The following is an 18910-nucleotide window of genomic DNA, read 5'->3' as shown; positions in this document are numbered from 1 at the left end:
TCCAGAGTGAAAGTAGATCTGAACTTAAGACATATAAATGGTAGAAGGTTTATTTGTATAGGTTTATGGTTTTAGGGTTTTTAAAATCTTTTTGCTTTTTAGAACTCTTCTGCTATATAATATTAACTCGTTAAAAGGTATTTTCACATTTTCCTTCTTTGGTGATTTCCATACTTTGTACCCTGCCAAGTTTGACCATGATGATGTTCATTGACATTTGTTTTTCTAAATAGAAAATAAGGTTTGATTGCTTTTAAAGGAGAGTTGAGGGTAACCTCTGGTTGTGAAATATTTTGGTATGTTAAGTTGTTCCTTTTCAATGTGCAAGAAACTATTCCATTATTGGAACTATTTTCGAGTCTACCTTTAACTGAATTTCCTTCCTGACTTGTGAAGGTATTGAAAATTTGCATTTGCTACCCTTGGGCAATAGGGACAGGGAAGAGATGCCGTTCTGGAAAATTTTGACCCAAACTGTATTATCTATTTCCATCTATTTTTCCACCAGTCTGTTTCTAGAACGTTTGCATTGGCTCATATTGCCTTAAGAAACCATCTCTGTGGATCACTCTTGCCCTTGCCCTATTTTCAGCATTAGTCATCTGCTCAGAAACCAATGATGACCTGGCCTGGCAGGTTATCTGCTCAATCAAAACACTGTGGTTTGATTATGCCATGCTGTGCTTAGGGGCAAAGCACCCAAAGGAACAACAAACAGTTGGTGTTCAGCCACAGCTTCCTGAATCTTTCCCCACTTTAGGGAGCTCCTCTACTTGCCTGGATTAACCTCCCAGTCTCTGACAGGTGAAAGCAATCTGTGAGCCAGCCTTTTTTCATACATCATTCCTGCTTGTCCTTTCTGTTGCAGTTTGATGTTATTTATTGTTCCTCTCATTTCACATCAGTTCGGTTCAACAAGCTTTTATTAAGCACTTGCTAGGTGCCAAAAATGCAAAAATTACTATGTCATCCATGATTTCTGTTTTTAAAGAGCCCACTATCTCAAAGAAACTTCTAACAGAGGGTGATAAAAGCTATGTTCAGGGTTCAGTGGCTCATAAGGAGCACCTGGCTGCCTTCCCAAGGATAGGGAAGGGTAACACCTGATTTGTTGAGGTCAGACGTGGTGGAACTTATACCTAATCAGGCAGAAGCTATAACAGATCAGAGTGGTGTTTTAGACTCTTGAGTCTAGCAGCAGGTGAAGGTGAATTTAATTGGAGTCTGGAAGACCTATCAGGAGATTCTCATAGGAGTCAGGGGAAAAGGTGGCGAGGGCCTGAACCAAGGAGAGTTTTAAGGAATAGGTGATGATGTGAATGAAAAATGTGCGCCTTCCCAATCTTTTGGTTTAGCTTTATTCTGGGAATTTAGTATGTGATCAGCATGAGATGGAGGTTGACACATTCCCCTGCATTATAAGTCGTGGGTTGACAGCAAGCTCCACTCTGTCCCCATTGCTGGTCCCAGCTTCTGTGTGTTCCTGTCTCCCAGACTGGTCTCCTGCCTCTCTTCCCCTGGACTGCTTCACAGCGTGACCATCAAGGTTTATGTTAACCATTCTGATGCACTTTTCCTGATTCCAGTCACTGACGGACATTGAACACTAGTGGGCTTTACCATCCCTATGACACAAAATGACAAATAAATGAGAATAAATTGTTGTAACCACTTGTCAGTGATTTTTTTTTTGGTAGGATTTTTTCTCACTAAACCAATGCATTGGAACATTTCTGTAGTTTAAAAAACAACAACAACAAAAAGCAAGCATGGAGAAGTTGTGATCTGTCAGTCATGTTCTGTGTCTTATCTATTGTCTCTCCGTAATCTGTAAAGCTGTTTTATTTCTGATATGTGCCCATTCCTTTGTTCCTTTCCTTTTACATTTCTCCTTCTTTTTTTCTTTCTTACCTTTTTGGGGGATCCAGAGAGAGTGTTTTAAAATGGGAAATTCCAGGGCGCCTGGGTGGCTCAGTTGGTTAAGCGACTGCCTTCGGCTCAGGTCATGATCCTGGAGTCCTGGGATCGAGTCCCACGTCGGGCTCCCTGCTTAGCAGGGGGTCTGCTTCTCCCTCTGATCCTCCCCCCTCTCATGTGCTCTCTCTCATTCTCTCTCTCAAATAAATAAATAAAATCTTTAAAAAAAAATAAAAATAAAATAAAATGGGAAATTCCTTAAGAACCCTACAAAATGTATTTTCTCCATTGAGTTAAAAAAAACCTCCGTAGCAATAAACTTGGTTTAATGTGGTCAGTTTTATCACCGATCAGGCCTGCCCAGGGCAAGGGAGCTCAGCCAGTAATTTGGGAAGCCTTTGAAGCCACATGCCATGTATACATTAACCTCTAAAACTAACCATAAGTTTAATTAACACAAAATAATCTAAAGACATGCTGATTAGGCACCGTGTGGCTTGAGCAAAGCATTCTGGGCAGGGGGCTGGGGAATAGAGAGCTCTGACCATTCCTATCCCCAACAAACAGGGCTTTCTTTAATCATCTAGAAGCACATTTCATTTTGCTCAACTTTTTTTTCCTTCCACTATGTTCTTGGAGACCAAAAACAACAAAATTCCAAAAGCTTTTGCTAATTAAAACGAGAGGAACTGAAACTGTCATAGATTATGTCAGCTAAACCCTAAATTAGAAAAAAAAAATAAGACTCCAAATCTCTTTTAAAGTGTATGATTTACACCATATTCCAGTAAATTGATGCAGGCCGAGAACTTCTCATTCATTTCTCTTGTGTGTCATGTGGGGCACACTTAGAGCAGTTGGTTCTCCTAAGGACAAAGCAGGAAGAATTAACTTGAGCCAGTGTTACTTTTTATGATACGTGGTTTTGAGTTTCAGAAGAGTGGAGTACAGTGTGAATCATGGAAGCAACCGACTGAAAAATCCTCAACTCTATAACAAAAAGCAGATTTTTTTCCACATTTCTTCCAAGTTTTTATTTCACATGCAAGTCTGAGATACAAAATATTCTGTAAAACTGTAAGGAAGCCACAGTAGTTCTTGCTGTTTGGGGGTTTCCCAGAGAGAATCGTGTTCAGAATGTTCCTTTTTTTGCCAAATGGTTTATTATGTGGACTGAACAGCCCAACAAAACAGACAACACCTTCTCCATTTTATTATACATGTTATTTACTGGGGTTTCCCTGAAGAAAGCTTAAGAATTCTTTCCCTATGAGTCACTGACCAAGTGATTGTTTTTTTAAAATATAAACTTTCCTTCAGCTGGTCAATTTGGAACACAGTCTTCTCATCTTCTGTTCACATCAGGGCTGCTTCGCCTTCATCTGTAAATGATCATGTCTATAGCCAAATCGAGTGCCTTCAACATAGCCAATTTCTTTCCATTTAACACTTAAGTTTAAGAAATCAAAAGCCTGGTCAGGCAAGATTCAGAGGACACTATCCTGTGAATGTGACCTACATAATTATATTTTCATTGCTTTGGCAAAGTGCCTCTTCTTGGTTTAATTTGTGCTGGAATTCATGGGATGCGGAATTCACCCTTTCTCACCAAGAATTGTTGGTGGTCACTGCACCCAGGCCCTGTTAGCCTTTTACCTTTGTGAGTGAGTGAGAAAGTATTGTCCTCGATTCTTGTCTTCTTATAGAAAAAGAATCTGTAATCATTGTCCTTGCTAGTAGTTGAACTTTCCAATTAAATATTGATACCTTAACAAATGTGTCAATATGAATGTTAGTCAAGATCAACTTTTCCTCCATGAAAATAGCTCTATATTGCAATCATCCATTCTAAAGGAACAATGTTATTTTAGAGAATATTTCTGAACCCCTTCCCACCCACTTTCCCGTGGCTATAAGAAGCCTGCTTTTGCCAACTGAGTGGTCTAGAGTCCCTGCTAATTACCTCCTTCCACAGCTTTTGATTTTGAGCCCAACTGATGGCGCCAGAGGCTGAACCACAGTCAGATCTACAGGCCCCTGATTTGCCAGATGGAATCTATGCAGTTTCTTTCCTTTCTCACAGTGTTTTTATGATGGACTCAGCTCAAAATGGAAATAGAATAGGAATTACTTCAAAATATTAATGGCTGGTGGCTTAAATTTTGAGAAAAAGAGCCATGGAATTCTAACTTCATTGCCCATATGGGTGTGTGTGTGGGGGGGGGTGTGCGCGCACGTAAGCTTACAAAAGGACATATGTAAACATATCACAAAATTGTTTTTCCAAAGACGTTGGCATTCTTTTAATTATATTCCACTAAGTACACAAATACCAGAAGCCTTCAGAATACTTCACATTTGATATCCTTATAAAGCTTTTTTTTTTTTAAGATTTTATTTATTTATTTATTTGAGAGAGAGAAACAGCATGAGAGGGGAGAGGGTCAGAGGGAGAAGCAGGCTCCCCACTGAGCCGGGAGCCCGATGTGGGACTCGATCCCAGGACTCCGGGACCATGACCTGAGCCGAAGGCAGTCGCTTAACCAACTGAGCCACCCAGGCGCCCTCCTTATAAAGCTTTTATTCCATTGCCTATTGATGACTAATATGTCTCATGTCCAAATCAGATGTGCCTAGAATATTTGCTGGAGTGGCATCCTTTAAAAACCTGAACACAAAGGTTTAGTTTCATCATGTTTAAAAATGTTTGTTTCTCAAAAAGTATTTTCTCAGCTATATCTTGCTTTCTTATTTGAGTTTCCTTCAGAAAGAGAAATTGATTATGCTAGAGAAAATAATGTGAGTGGACAAAACAGTCTCAGACAACTGTAAGTAAAAAGCTTTCTAAGTGAACTGCTTTTCTCCCTGTTAATTTGGTCCCAAAGGCATTTGGGCTGGTATGGTAGTAAGTCAAGCTTTTCAAAATCTATAGGGCAGAGTGAATGGAAATTTAGCTCTCAGTTTTCTTTATTGATGGGAAGTCAGAAAATCGTGCATCATTTTAAAGAGCAGGTAATCTAAACCACACACACACACACACACACACAGCCTGTGAATCATTAGAATAAGTCTTCTTTGTCAAAGTTACTAAACTTTTAAGTATAGTTGTATCCGCCTAATTCACTTATTATTCCACAGACATTTAGTTAGCACCTTCATGTGTCTGGCGCTTGTGCTTACTGCTGGGTATACAGCATGAAGGAATCCTTGCTCTCAAAGAGCTCCCAGTCTAGTAGGGGAGACTGATAAGAAAATCATTTATTTCACCGTGTATGATAATTGCTGTAATAGTTATGTTAGGAAGTAAAGATGAGAGGTGCCTAATTATTTTTCCTGACAAGCAGGAATGCAGACCAGAAAATGCTTTGGAAAGGAAGTGACTTTTGAGGTGAATTTTGAAGGCTATAAGTAAGAATCTGGGAGAAGGCTGGAGAAGGGGGAGTGGATCCCAGGCAGAGGAACAGTATATGTAAAAATTAGAGAAATGAGAGCGTATTGAAGTAACTGAAGGTGGATGACTATGACTACATAAAGTTTGTTTGAAGATGTGCAGGGGAGGCTGAGGGAAAGTGGGTGTACATGGGTGACAAATCTTGCTGAGCTCTGTATGCCATGGAAAATGAACTAATTAGCAATATAAATGAAAAAGATTGTCTATAGTATATTCTTTTTATGAAATAAAAATAACTGATAAAAACAACTCTTTAAAACTACATATAGATGCAATAAAATAATAATAGGAGGAAAGTAAGGTAATGATGATTATTCTCATGCTTATTTTGTCCACTCACATTACCTTGGGTGGCAAAGGCAGGGAGATAATGAGTTGGTTGGTGGAAGGTACCATATGAGTAGTTACAGATGGGACTTATTTAAAAAGTCTCAGCTTTTGATTTTGGTAATGAATTCACTGGTGCTTATTACATTATAAAAATAACTAATTAAAAATCTAAATAAATAAGTAAATAAAATTGGTCTGCCCATTGACCAATGATGAAAGTGTGCCATGAACCAAAGATTATGGTTACACTGAGGGGAGACAGGGCAGCCTGAGAATTTTCTAAAATTGTTGAAGTCCACCAATTCTTAGATTCAGGAAACATAACAAGTCCTAAATAGGATTAAATAATAAATAAATATATACCGAGGTACATCATAGTAAAACCGTGGGACACTGAGGAGGAAGAGATCTTAAAAGAAACCAGGATAGATCACCTACAAAGGAAGTGGGGTTAGCCTGACTATTGATCAGTTAACCTGTAAGCATCATTGCATAAATAAATGGTTGAGCCAGGACTCAGGTTCCTATCTTCTGATTTCTATTCCCATGTTTTTTCTAATATTCTATCAAAATTTATCACATATCCTTGTATGGAATATTTTGTTCATAGTCTTTAATGCAAATCAGAAAAATAACAGAATCAAGGAACTCAAAAATTTGAAAAGCTGGAAAAAAAACAGTAATAATCTGTTTAACATAGGAAAATTTCAGTAAGACTTATTTAGGTACAGAAGATAAGGGGGAAATATTATTTGTTTGATGCCTAAGTATGTGCCAAGCATTGTGCTAGTGTTTTTAAAATGTCATTCAGTTCTCACAACAGATATTTATGGGTAGTAGTTCTAATTTCCATTTTGTGGTGTGAGAGATCATGGCTTGGAGAGATGAACTAACTTACCCGATTTCACAGAGCTGGTAAATGGTAAATTCAAACTCTGGAGAGGTGCCATCCAACCCTGCCCAGCCTTCCCATCTTCTCAGTAGCATTTTTCTAAAGATTTTTATTTATTTATTTGACAGAGAGAGAGAGACAGTGAGAGAGGGAAAACAAGCAGGGGGAGTGGGAGAGGGAGAAGCAAGCTTCCCGCTGAGCAGGGAGCCCGATGCGGTGCTCGATCCCAGGACCCTGGGATCATGACCTGAGCCGAAGGCAGATGCTTAACGACTGAGCCACCCAGGCGCCCCTCAGTGGCACTTTTAATAAAGGAATAATGTAATATATATCACCTGTTTGGTGTCACCAGATGGAACCCTTTCTGGGTAGTCTTCCAATACCACCACTCCCAATATCAGGGTTCCTGACCCTGCAGACTTGCCGAGGGATATCGTTTCTTCTTTTGCACTTCTCTAGACCCTTTTCCCACTCGGATACTTCACCAGTTCCTCCACCTCATGCTTGGTTATCCATTTAAAGTAGACTGACTAGGGACACCTGGATGGCTCAGTCAGTTAAGCATCTGCCTTCAGCTTAGGTCATGATGCCAGGGTGCTGGGATCGAGTCCCACGTCAGGTTCTCTGCTCAGCTGGGAGCCTGCTTCTCCCTCTCCTCCCTGCTGGTGCTCTCTCTCACTATTCTGTCTCTCTCTCTCAAATAAATAAAATCTTTTTAAAAATATAAAAAAATAAAATAGATGGACTATTCTCTAGTGATGGAAAGGTTTTGGATGCTGGCTCTTACACTGTCTGGACAGATTACCGAATACTTTGAGCCTCAGTTTCCTCAGATGCAAATGGAGAAATAACACACACCCCTCAAGGATTAGTGTGATGATTAAATGAGAAAATAAAATCAATAAGGCCCTTAGTTCTGTCCCTAGCACTTAGAAGTTCTCAGTGAGTGATTGCTGCTATTCATGTTCGATCTGTTGCAGGTACAGGGAGAGCTTATAAAAGCTCAACGCTTTTCATTTTCCCTTCCTAGTTTGCCTGAGAATAAGTGACCCATCTTTACTTAGTCTGCTTGTTGTGTTCTGATATAGCCTTGGACCGAGTTGTCATTAACTTTAGATCATTTTCATAAGAAAATAATCATAAGATATTCTGTTTTGAATTTCACATAAAGGTAATATAAATGGATATAGGAATACATTACCAAATGCCCATTTTCTAAATCGAGATTAAAAAATTCCCATTCATCTCCTGAGTCTAATTCACTAGAATGGACTACATGAAGACAATGTTCACTAAACTTGTAAAGAATTCACACGTTATATAGGGCATTTAGGCCAAAGAGTATTTTCACACTCAGGATTTATTATACTGAATGAAGTGGCTATGCACAATCATTTTAATGATACAGTGATACGTGAAGAGGATTACTACAGTGTCAGCAGTTAGAAACACAAAAGCACTAAATCCACATGTAGATAGACAGCTCGTCCTAAGGCCAGAAGAGGGAGAAGAGGCGGAAAAAACATTATGCTAAATCAGTAAACATGTACATTGGGTGATGCTAGTACATGATACATACAAAATGCTAAATTGGTGTCAATTTCTGGAAAAAAAAAAAAACGACCCGTTTTCTCACCTTGTGCAAATGTTAAACCTAAGAGCAGAAATTTTCATATTTTACATTCCAACTAATCTATTTTTTTTCAAACAAAGAAGATAAATAAAAGCTGTTATAGAATATCTTCTACATGTTTAGTGAGCATTGACTTGGCATTTCCGTTCTTCTTTAGGGCTTTCTGGAATGGTAATAACATTATGAAGTTGCTCACATTTTTCATACCCTTCCATTTTATCTCATTAGTGTGTGTGTTTCTTGTAGGTGGACTGTTTCTCTGGCTAATGACCTAATATGCTCATGAATCTAGATATGAGGATTTTTTCACTTTGCAAAACAACACTTTCGGTGCCACTTAGTTATGCAACATTCAGACTTTTAGAAGATTTAGAAGATTGCTAACTATCATGGGGTAACTGGAAGGGAAGAAAGGAAGTGCTTAGCTTTGGAGAAAAAATAATGTAAAAACAGTCCACGGAGCAATGCAATAAAGTATCTAGATTACCCGTTAGACTGTCAGAGACGGAGTCTGCTAGATAGACTGACAGGGGAAGAAAAAAACATTGCAGTTCTTACTCATGTTATACTGACTTTGTAAAAAGGAGTTTGCTCTCTTTTACACAAGACACGATTCACAGGATCTTTTTATATCAGCGGGGAACTCATCCATCTGCAGATCCACGGGACTTGCCAGCTCTTAACGGCATAGCGTAAGACGGCTGAACAGTTCGGGACGTGGGGTAAGGAGTATCATTCTCCCATTCCCGACCGAAACACCATCAGCAAATGTAGGCCAGCTAACTAGAATCATCCAGAATGGAGCCTGTCTGAAATTCCAAGTCTCCCGGAGACAAAAGTACTATTCACCTCTTCTTTCTTACGGCTGAAATTCATTTGCATCCACTGATAGCCTTTAAAATATTACCCTCCTGGGAAACCCGGAACCCCCTGTAGGATACTTATAAGCATTCAGTTGTTTCTGATCAGACCTATGTAGTTTGTAGTTTGTAGTTTGAGTCCTCTGACTCATATTTTAGTATACTGACAAAGACAAGTCCCTGCCAGAAATGGAGCAGATTTTTACCATCTAGATTCTCTTGGTTCCAGGGACCTCCTGCAGCATTTTTAAAATTTTCTGTACCTACTCTATGCTTTAAAGGTCATAATTTCAGTGCTCCCTCCGGCAGGACACATACTAAAGGTCATAATTCGAGAACTCTGGCTCTTATCTGAGCCTTTTGAATGATAAATAAAGAATTTCTTGTGCCCAGAGAAAATGTAGAATAGGAACTAGCGAGTTCCAAAATTTAGCAACAGAGTAATTGATGGTTTTCTCCAAATATCTGTTAAAATTTTAATATAATAAATCATAGAATTTTTTTTAAATAAAATTATTTAGCGACAAGAATTTAGCACTTTCAAAGCAGCCACATGGGCTGTTGCCCAGAACTCCCTTAAAGATTGCTTTGCTGAGGCTGTTCGACATCTGTCAGTGTTTTCAGCATAAACCATCGGCTCAAAAAAATTCTTCAGGCTGAAACTTGATACATCAGGTCTCAACTCAGGAGTTTTTATGTATATTCAGGAAAATAACTTCAGCTGTTTTTAAGTTAGAGCTATAGAAAAAAAAATCGAATACCAAGACACACATTTAGTTTATACATAGGTAAAAAGAAAATGGACTTCTACCCAACTAAACCAAATGGAAAACATCTAAACAACTTAATGGTCGTGAAGTTTTCTTCACACTGTATTGCTGAAACAGGATGTCTTTATTGGAACTATAATGACCACATTCTTAGTAGGATAGTATATGGAACTCTGCCCAGCTTTAATTCCAGAGGTCAGAATGTGCCCACCTCTTGGCAGCTGAGGATGAATGGCTTAAGTGACAAATTCCAATCCTTCAGCTTTCCAGATCATTGTACAGCCAGAGACTAACACAATAAACAGCATTTGCCAAAAGTCATCGTGATCCACTGGTGGATTGTGGTTTTGCACAGCTTCGACATACATTATCTTGACGTTTAAAATTACTTCTCCGAGTACAGCTGTGTGTGTGATACTGGACTTCATTCCACTGGATGATCCCATGTAGTCCAGTTACAACAAGAATGCACTTTTGAACCGAAAACTGTCACTATAAATCTCACTGAGAGTGCAAGAATTCCATAAGAGTCCTAGTTTATTGATTTGTAAGGATTTGCCAATGAAGGTAGAGAGACTATGTCTTGAAATTGTTATTGCATTACAGATGGAAAAATCATTTTAATCAGAGAACCACTGATTTTTTGGTGTGAATGTTAATTGAAAATAGAAAGGCAGAGAATGAGCAGGTCTTCACCACACCAGTCCACTGTGCCAGGTGTCTCTGTTGTAGGCCTTCTTTGAACTTAAGATTCCCTAAATCACTCCAGCATTTCTGAGGGTTACCTCAGGGGGGAAAAAAACTCAAAAATGTATAAACAGTTAAAACTGTACTAAAATTGGGGCGCCTGGGTGGCTCAGTTGGTTAAGCGACTGCCTTCGGCTCAGGTCATGATCCTGGAGTCCCGGGATCGAGTCCCGCGTCGGGCTCCCTGCTCGGCAGGGAGTCTGCTTCTCCCTCTGACCCTCCTCCCTCTCATGCTCTCTGTCTCTCATTCTCTCTGTCTCAAATAAATAAATAAAATCTTAAAAAAAAAAAAAAAACTGTACTAAAATTGAGCCACTGTTTTACTTATAGATATCCTGCTCCCTGACCTAATCACAGAGTCTTCTATTCCAATAGGATTTTCTTCCCCATAGAGATGGGAAAATGCCCCAGTTTTTCTGACTGATCTGTACTTATCACACTGAACTTAGAGCTTTGAATGCTGAATTTCAGTTCTACCTCTTCAACTCATATTGTATGGCCTTAGAAAAAGCACACATCTTTTTTGACTGTTTTGCAAGGATCAATAACTCTTCTGAATAGCTAATAACAGTATCAATACACAGTAGTACTTAATACATAGTGTGTTGATGTGTGTGTGTGTGTGTGTCCGTGGCTTATAAAACATTTTGCTATAGAATATTCTGAAGTAAAAGAAAAGACTTAGCACCAGAGTTCTCAAATCTTTATTATTTTAAACTGTACTAATCTTAGAAAAGGAGCTTTTTAAAAGGCATGGCTACTTTGATTTCCAGCAGTTTTTAACTAGCTAACTTAACGGCAAAACATCTAGAAATATTGTGAGAAGTGCTCTTTTAAATTTTTAACTGAGCTCATAAGAAAGATAGAAAACGCTGTGGTGCCAACATAGAGAGGGAACAGGAAAGTAGGCGGTTAAGACTATGGTGAAGCCACAGCTGTCCCTCAGGCATTTGCCATCACTGTACTCAAGAGCTTCGGGTTTCCATGGTCATGTGGGGATAGGAGAAGAGATGTCAGCTAGAACAAGTTGGAAAATTGAAACTGAGCCCTCTGCAGTAAGCAGGACCCTCAAAGATGTGCACCTTCAAGAAGAATCTATCTGCCAGTAATGGAAGAAAACAAAGAAAGCTATTTATCTCAGCCTAAGCTCTAGGTAGAAGGAAAGAAAAATCTTCTTTGAGAATCCATCATTAGAGAATCCATATGATTTGGGGTTAAAGTTTGTACCACTTACATGGTCAAGCAGAATGAAAACTGAGATGTTAACTTAAAGTGGTCCAGGCTGGAAGCAGTTCTGGGAGCCTGTAGAAACATAAATGTTCTCTGAAGGTACACACCCCCACATCAGACCTAATAGGAGTCACACAAATAAAACCCAGCTGGACATAAATACACATCCAATATTTAAAAGTACTCAAAAAAAAAAAAAAAAAAAGAAAGAAAGAAAAAGAAACCATCATGAGTGAGTCAAGAGAATAACAGTAGAAAAGAATTTGGACTATGTTTATTTTTTTAAGATTTTATTTATTTGAGAGAGAGAGAATGACAGAGAGCAAGGGTGGGGGTGGGGGAGGGGCAGAGGGAGAGGAAGGAGCAGACTCCCTGCTGAGCATGGAGCCCAATGCAAGACTCCATCCCAGGACCCTGGGATCATGACCTGAGCTGAAGGCAGACACTTAACTGACTGAGTCACCCAGGTGCCCTGGACTATGTTTAAAATGTTTAAAGAAATAAGAGCAAATCACAAACTTGAGAAAGGAACACCTTTTTAAAAAGACAACGCCCTGGGGCGCCTGGGTGGCTCAGTTGGTTAAGCGACTGCCTTCTGCTCAGGTCATGATCCTGGAGTCCCGGGATCGAGTCCCACATCGGGCTCCCTGCTCAGCAGGGAGTCTGCTTCTCCCTCTGACCCTCCCCCCTCTCATGCTCTCTCTATCTCATTCTCTCTCTCAAATAAATAAAGAAAATCTTAAAAAAAAAGAACCAAATAGAACTTTTAGAAATGAAAATACTTATTGAACTTTTAGAAATGAAAATACTTATTGAACTTTTAGAAATGAAAATACTTATTGAAGCTAAAACTTTATGAATAGATTAAACAGCTGAAGAGACTAAGTGAAATAGATCGTATACTGATTGCATGCTGATAAATGTTTAACAACTATCTCTCCAGGGGAGTAGAAGAAAGCCCCTGTTATGTAATATTTGCCAGCTTCCATGCTGCACCTACTTCTACCATGGCCAATTTTAAACTACCAATGTGATGACAGTGAATGCAGAATTGGGAAGAGATGCTTTCAGTTGGCTCCTGGATGCTGGTACACCCCAGTTCCTACAACGACTGGTTGTATAACTGAATAAATTGCCCAGAATGCAGCATAGAGAGAGAGAGAGGAAATGTGTGAGACACGAAAGATAGCATGAGGAAGTCTAACATATGTTTAATCATCATTCTAGAAACGATTAGGAGAATAACTAAAATTTTTCCAAAATTGATGTAAGTCCTGAATTCTAAGATCTAGGAGAACCACAGATAACATGCAGATACACATTGTAACGAAATTGCCAAACACCTAAGACAAAGAGACGATCTTAAAAGCATCCAGAGAAAAAAGAGAGATCAACTTCCAAGGAACAAGAATTAAGACTTAAGAGCAACAATGGAAACCAGAAATAATGGAATAATTTTCAGAGTACAGAGAGAAGAATTGTTAACCTAGAATTGCATAACCTAATTAAAGCATTATTTTAAAGTGAGGGCATAATAAAGACATTTCAAACAACCAAACAGCTTTTACCACCAATGGATGCACAACAAAAAGAACTACTTAAAGAGGTATTTTAGGAAGAAGGAAAATGATCCATGTGGCTTACGGACAAAGAAATGGATAAACATTTAGGTAAATCTAAGCCAACACAACAACAACAATCACAATAAAAATGTCTGGTAATTAAAAGCCACGTGAATAGTGAGTTTTATTTTCCCACAAAAACTAAACAGTTTATTATGCATTTAATTATATTACCACTCAGAAGTTTTAATCATCTTTTGTTCATTTGCGACTTATATAAAAATCAGAAAAAAAATGTTAAAGAATTTTGATAAAAGATTCCCTTATTTTAGTCCAAATTACACTGTGTTAAGCATAACAAAGATTGGGGTGGGTTTTTAGTTTGTAATGAAAGATCCATAAATATCTCTAAGAAGAAAACACACTTCTCTCTGTATGTCCTTTACTCTCACACTACTCCACTACATCACTGCACGTCTGAAAGTAGTTGTGTGTGTTTTCCACCCATTAAGCCAGTCTGTGACACCAGCTCAGTCCTGCAATTTAACTCAATTTAACCAGTTCTGACACTATCTACCAGAAGATGGCCAGACCCCACAGATTAAGTGTTCAGTTCCATAAGAGTGCTGCACTCCCCTACCCAACTCTAGATGCCAATCAAAAATTCAGGTTGTCACCTGTGCTTCCAACCAACCTGCTGGATAGAAGTCCCTACAATCCCTATTCTGGTTCCATAATTTGCCAGAGCAGTCCACATAACTCAGAAAACAGTTTACTTACTGGATTCCTGGTTTATTATAAAAGGATTTGACTCAGGAACAGCCAGATGGAAGACATGCATAGGGCAAGGTAGGTGGGAAGGGCACAGAGTTGCTATGCCCTCTCTGGGCATACCACTTTCCCAGTACCTCCCTGTCTTCACCAACCTGGAAGCTCTCCAAACCCCACCCTTTTGTTTTTATTGAGGTTTCATTGCAGAGATGTGATTGATTAAATCATTGCCCGTTATCTATTGGCAATTGAACTCAATCTCCAGCCCCTCTTTCTTCCCCAGAGGTGAGGGGAATGGAGCTGAAAGTTCCAACCCTCTCATCAGTCACATGGTTGGTTCCACTGGCAACCAGCCCCCATCCTTAGGTGCTTTCCAAAAGTCCCCTCATTAATATAAACTCAGGTGTGGTTGGAAGGGGCTATCATCAGTAATAAAAGACACTTTTTGTCTAACTCTTATCACTTAGAAAATTCCAAGGTTTTTAGGAGCTCTGCCAAGAACAGGACCAAGACCAAATGTATATTTCTTAGTATAAATCACAATGTCACAATACTTCAGATTTCAAAAAATATGTATCTTGTTGATCTTGAGAGTTCAATTATGTGAGTTCCATGTCATTATTTGCCAGGGATTTCCAAATTAGGGTGAACTGGGAAAGACATATTGTAGTTTATGATTGTGAAAAAGTTGACCCCCAAAACGTTGGAAGTTCAGAGCCTCTGTTTCTCCCTACGCACATGCTGGTGATTTTTGACCACTAGGAGAGTTACGTACTCACTCCAACTAACAAGAAAAGATAGAGTTATTTTGTATTCTCCAATTAAAGGAATTAGGGCTCCTTGGAGAACTTAGGACTGGAGTGGACAAAGTACAAAATGAGTACAGAATACCTTATGGTTCCAGAAAGTAAAGAAGTACTCAAAAAAATGATGGGTACATGCTTAAGGATACGGGAGATGGACTTGAGGGAGGTTTCCAGGGACTAAATCTGAGACCATTTCAGCAACAAAATTATGATAGTAATGGATTATAACCCATAGAATAAAGTAAGAAGCTATACTTCCATAAATAATTGAATAAGTAAATGAAGAAGGGAAACCTCTTTCTTAGAATATAAATCCAAGTGATACTTTTAGAAGAGAAGATAGAAAAATCACCCTTTGCAGAACACCATAGTAGTAACTGTTTCTCTCAAGACTCATCAATGGATGCAAAAATTAGTAGCTGAAAGTACGATGAGAAACAGGATATTTACATAGCCTCAAAATGTCATCCAAAAATACTTCTTAATTCCAAAAGGGAAAAGAAACAGAAACTTTACAGTGGAGAAACCTGGTGGTCACCATCTTAACCAAGTGATCAAGTTAACATCACTAGCACTAGGACAGACTGATCTCACATGTGTCCTGGTATAATGCACTGAGAAGGACACATCGTTTATGTGGCTTTCTTGAAAAAAAAAAATGCATAACCTAGGGATGCCTGGGTCAGTTGAGCATCTGACTCTTGGTTTTGGCTCAGGTCGTGATCTAAGGGTTGTGAGACTGAGCCTCCACGTCGGGCCCTGAGCTCAGCGTAGAGTCTGCTTGAGATTCTCTCTCTCCCTCGCCCTCTCCCCACCCCTGCTCATGCTCTTTCTAACTAACTAAGTAAATAAAGTCTTTTTAAAAGTGCATAACCTAAATTCAATTATGAGGAAACATCAGATAAACTCAAATTGAGAGACTCTATGAAGGAACTGGCCAGTAGTCTTCAAAATTTCCTGACTGACCATGATTGTGTGGTTTTATAAGATGTTGACAGTTGAGGAATCTGGGTCAAGAGCATACAGGAATTCTTTGTATTAATTTTGCAACCTTTTTATAAAACTGAAACTATTTCAAGATGAAATTGTTCTAAAAAATAAAAAGTATTACAGTAGTTTTCCTGGGCCTCTCCATCCTCTGTCATTGTCAGGAAGGTCTCCTCTATCCAGAGACACCAGTGGATGGCTTCAGTCGAAGAGGCTGAGTACAGGGCTTAGAAGGAAGGAAACAGTTTGAGCCTGAAGCACAAGATCCCTACCGCGTTGAATCAGCGTAGTAGAGGCTATTAAAATGCCATCTTGTTCTCCCTCTCACCCACCCCCCTCCCCAATCTCTACCCCCATCCTCCACTCTGCAGAATGCTTTTAATCCTATTGGGAGGATATACCGGGAGAAAGAAAGAAAAAATAATGAATGGCTGTATTCCTTGGCACATGAAGAACAGTTTCCCTTTCGGGGTTTCAAGAATAAAAAATGAGAGGCTTTAAATCTTGCTAACTTGTGCAAGAATGTGTGTGTGTGTGTGTGTGTGTGTGTGTGTGTGTAGGTAAAAATGTAAACTACCACTGTGGAAAGAATAACGCTGATTTTCAAAATCTACTAAAGCAAAGGAAAACATTATTCCAGAATAAGGTGTATTAGAGGCCGGCCGGGAAAAAGGACAGCAGATGCTGTTGTTTAGCTCGGGGTGAACTAGGAAATACCCTTTTCATAGCTAACCCTAAAGAGATGAACTATTGTTGCCAAGACGTGTTTATCAAATGTCTAGGCTCTCACAGGATGTGAGAGTTGGTTTAGCCGCGTAAAAGAGTTCTGTATTTCTAGTTTAGCCAAACTCTGCAAGGCTCTCCGTCAGCTCCCTCCCCACCAAAGTGAAACAGCAACAGGGACAACAACAACACCCCGATTGAATGTTGGCAGGAAGCCCGGGGCAATCCAGCTTTGCTTTTTCAAAGGAATCTCTCTCAGTTTGGTGCCTTGTGTCTCACCCGTGAGCTCCAGGCTGCTTTTCTCTTAAGATAGATTGAAGTGAAAAAACAAGATTGTCATTGGTAATTCCTTCTACTTACAAAAGAAAAAAAAAAAAAGTGGGCAGAATGTCCATGCTAATGTTGACTCCCTCCTGGGTGCAACAGGCTATGGAAATGGGGCAAGGAGAAGCCGCAGATGGAGCATTAGGGTGTGAATTCAGACCGCATGCCTCACTACTTATGAGGCTCTCTGCAGTGGTTTTGTTTTCCGTAAGCTGGCCTCCTTCCGCTTGATCACTTGGCACACCGAGATTCCACCAGGTTGCCTCTCTGTGACTCAGACAGAGTCTGGGGCATCCCTGAATTTACATTAAAAGTAAGATACATGTCTGGACAGGCACCCCCCTCCCCCGACACACATTTAATCAGCATCAGGTTGTGCTGATCCCTCTGTAAGTGATGGGCGCCCCTGGGCAGTGGTGCTGTTTTTGGCTGGAGGCCTTATAGACCAGCCAGCCGTTGTGTAAGCACGGTCTGTCTGAATTGCTCTGGGGCTAACTGCCTTCTTAGAAGTTCTCTTGCTGTTCATTATTTTGCCGGCAAGCCATCACTATTATTAATTTAAATTCCCTCACTCTACGTTTTCTGTACTCTATAAGATAATGAAGTGTAGAGAATCCTCGCACTGTAAATCTTCAAGATTCTTTTGGTCTTCATTTCTGTAATTTGGGATTAGGATTTTAAGCCAGCGGAGAAGTTGTAAATTTGCTAAATTTAAACCAGAATTGGGGGGTGGGGGTGGGGTTAATGACTAGACTATTCTGCTGATGCTGTTTTTAAAACTTCTGGTGTGTGTGCCTTTTTATTGTTTGCTCATCATATGGTCTATTCAGAAAAATTTAAAAAAAGAAAAAACACTAAGTAGCTCTTGGCAGAAGGTCAAAACCAGCATTGCAGGGAAGGTATTTAAAAGTCTTTTAAGTGTGGCTATTTGTATAAGCAATAACTGAACATTTCTTATGACTAGGGAGGACTATTTTCACAGTCTTTCATGGAAATATTTCTAGACGAATTCTGTGGCTCTTTTCCTTGAGCTCATTTATTTGCTTTTGCTTTAGAACAGAGCATTTTAATGAGCAGTTTTATGAGCCTAACCTGCGTTCTGCAAGCTCCACATGACTGGATTCCTGTTACACATAACCTTTGCCCTATTTTCCATTAAAACACAAAACTTTCCTTTAATCAACTTCGTACCAAGACCTTGGAGGAAAAAATGCAACAGATACTTTGGTCTACTATCTGGCCCACTAAAATTAATATGTTTTTGAAATATTTGTTGTTTCCATATAGTTCCAAAAACTATTCATATTAATATTTTAACCACAGATTCCTTTATTTTCTAAGGTGCTTATTTCCTCCTCTGCTTATACCCTTCCCTAGTCCATTACTTTATGCCTCCCAGTAAATAACTCATTGGGCTGTCTTTAAAATCCATTGAGGCAGGCAGGTACAAGGACAAGATGAGCCCCAAATCGTTCTGGAAATAGAACTTTTTAAAAAATGCATAGTTTTCTCTGTCGTACATCTAACTGCCAGCATCAGGAAGTTCCTTCTAATTTATGGCAAAGCTGAACAGCCATCTGATGCCTTTTGATTCCGTCTCTTTGTGTTTTAATTCAAATGTAGAACAACTGTTTTCCATTTTATACATAATCGCCTCGGTATTTTTGTATAGAATAACTTTCTTTTCTCCAACCTGAAAAATCCAAATTTGTTTAATTTTTCCTTAAGGTCTGCTTCCAGTGATTTAAGCAGTATTATTGATATCTGCTAACCATTCCAGTTCCCCTTTCGTTTGAGCAGTGGCGCCCCAAACAGGACGCAGAGCCCCTGGAAGGTTTCTACCCAGCTCTGAGAACAATGGAGCCATTGTGGTGTGGCTCTCAGCTCCCCCTTGGTCATGCATTCCA

The 18910-nt window shown here is 39.4% G+C and overlaps 1 protein-coding gene across 5 annotated transcripts in view; it reads left to right on the top strand.

Moving 5' to 3' along the window:
- Positions 1 to 18910, top strand: part of DNM3 (dynamin 3) — a 560145-nt gene that overhangs the window by 482261 nt on the left and 58974 nt on the right. The window lies entirely within an intron of this gene.

This window comes from Mirounga angustirostris, unplaced genomic scaffold, assembly GCF_029215605.1.
Source record: "Mirounga angustirostris isolate CCGP_5_RB_7025 unplaced genomic scaffold, mMirAng1.0.hap1 SCAF_6, whole genome shotgun sequence".
Lineage (NCBI taxonomy): Eukaryota > Metazoa > Chordata > Mammalia > Carnivora > Phocidae > Mirounga > Mirounga angustirostris.
Note: the sequence above shows the minus strand (reverse complement) of the source record. Positions and strands in the feature narration are given on the sequence as shown.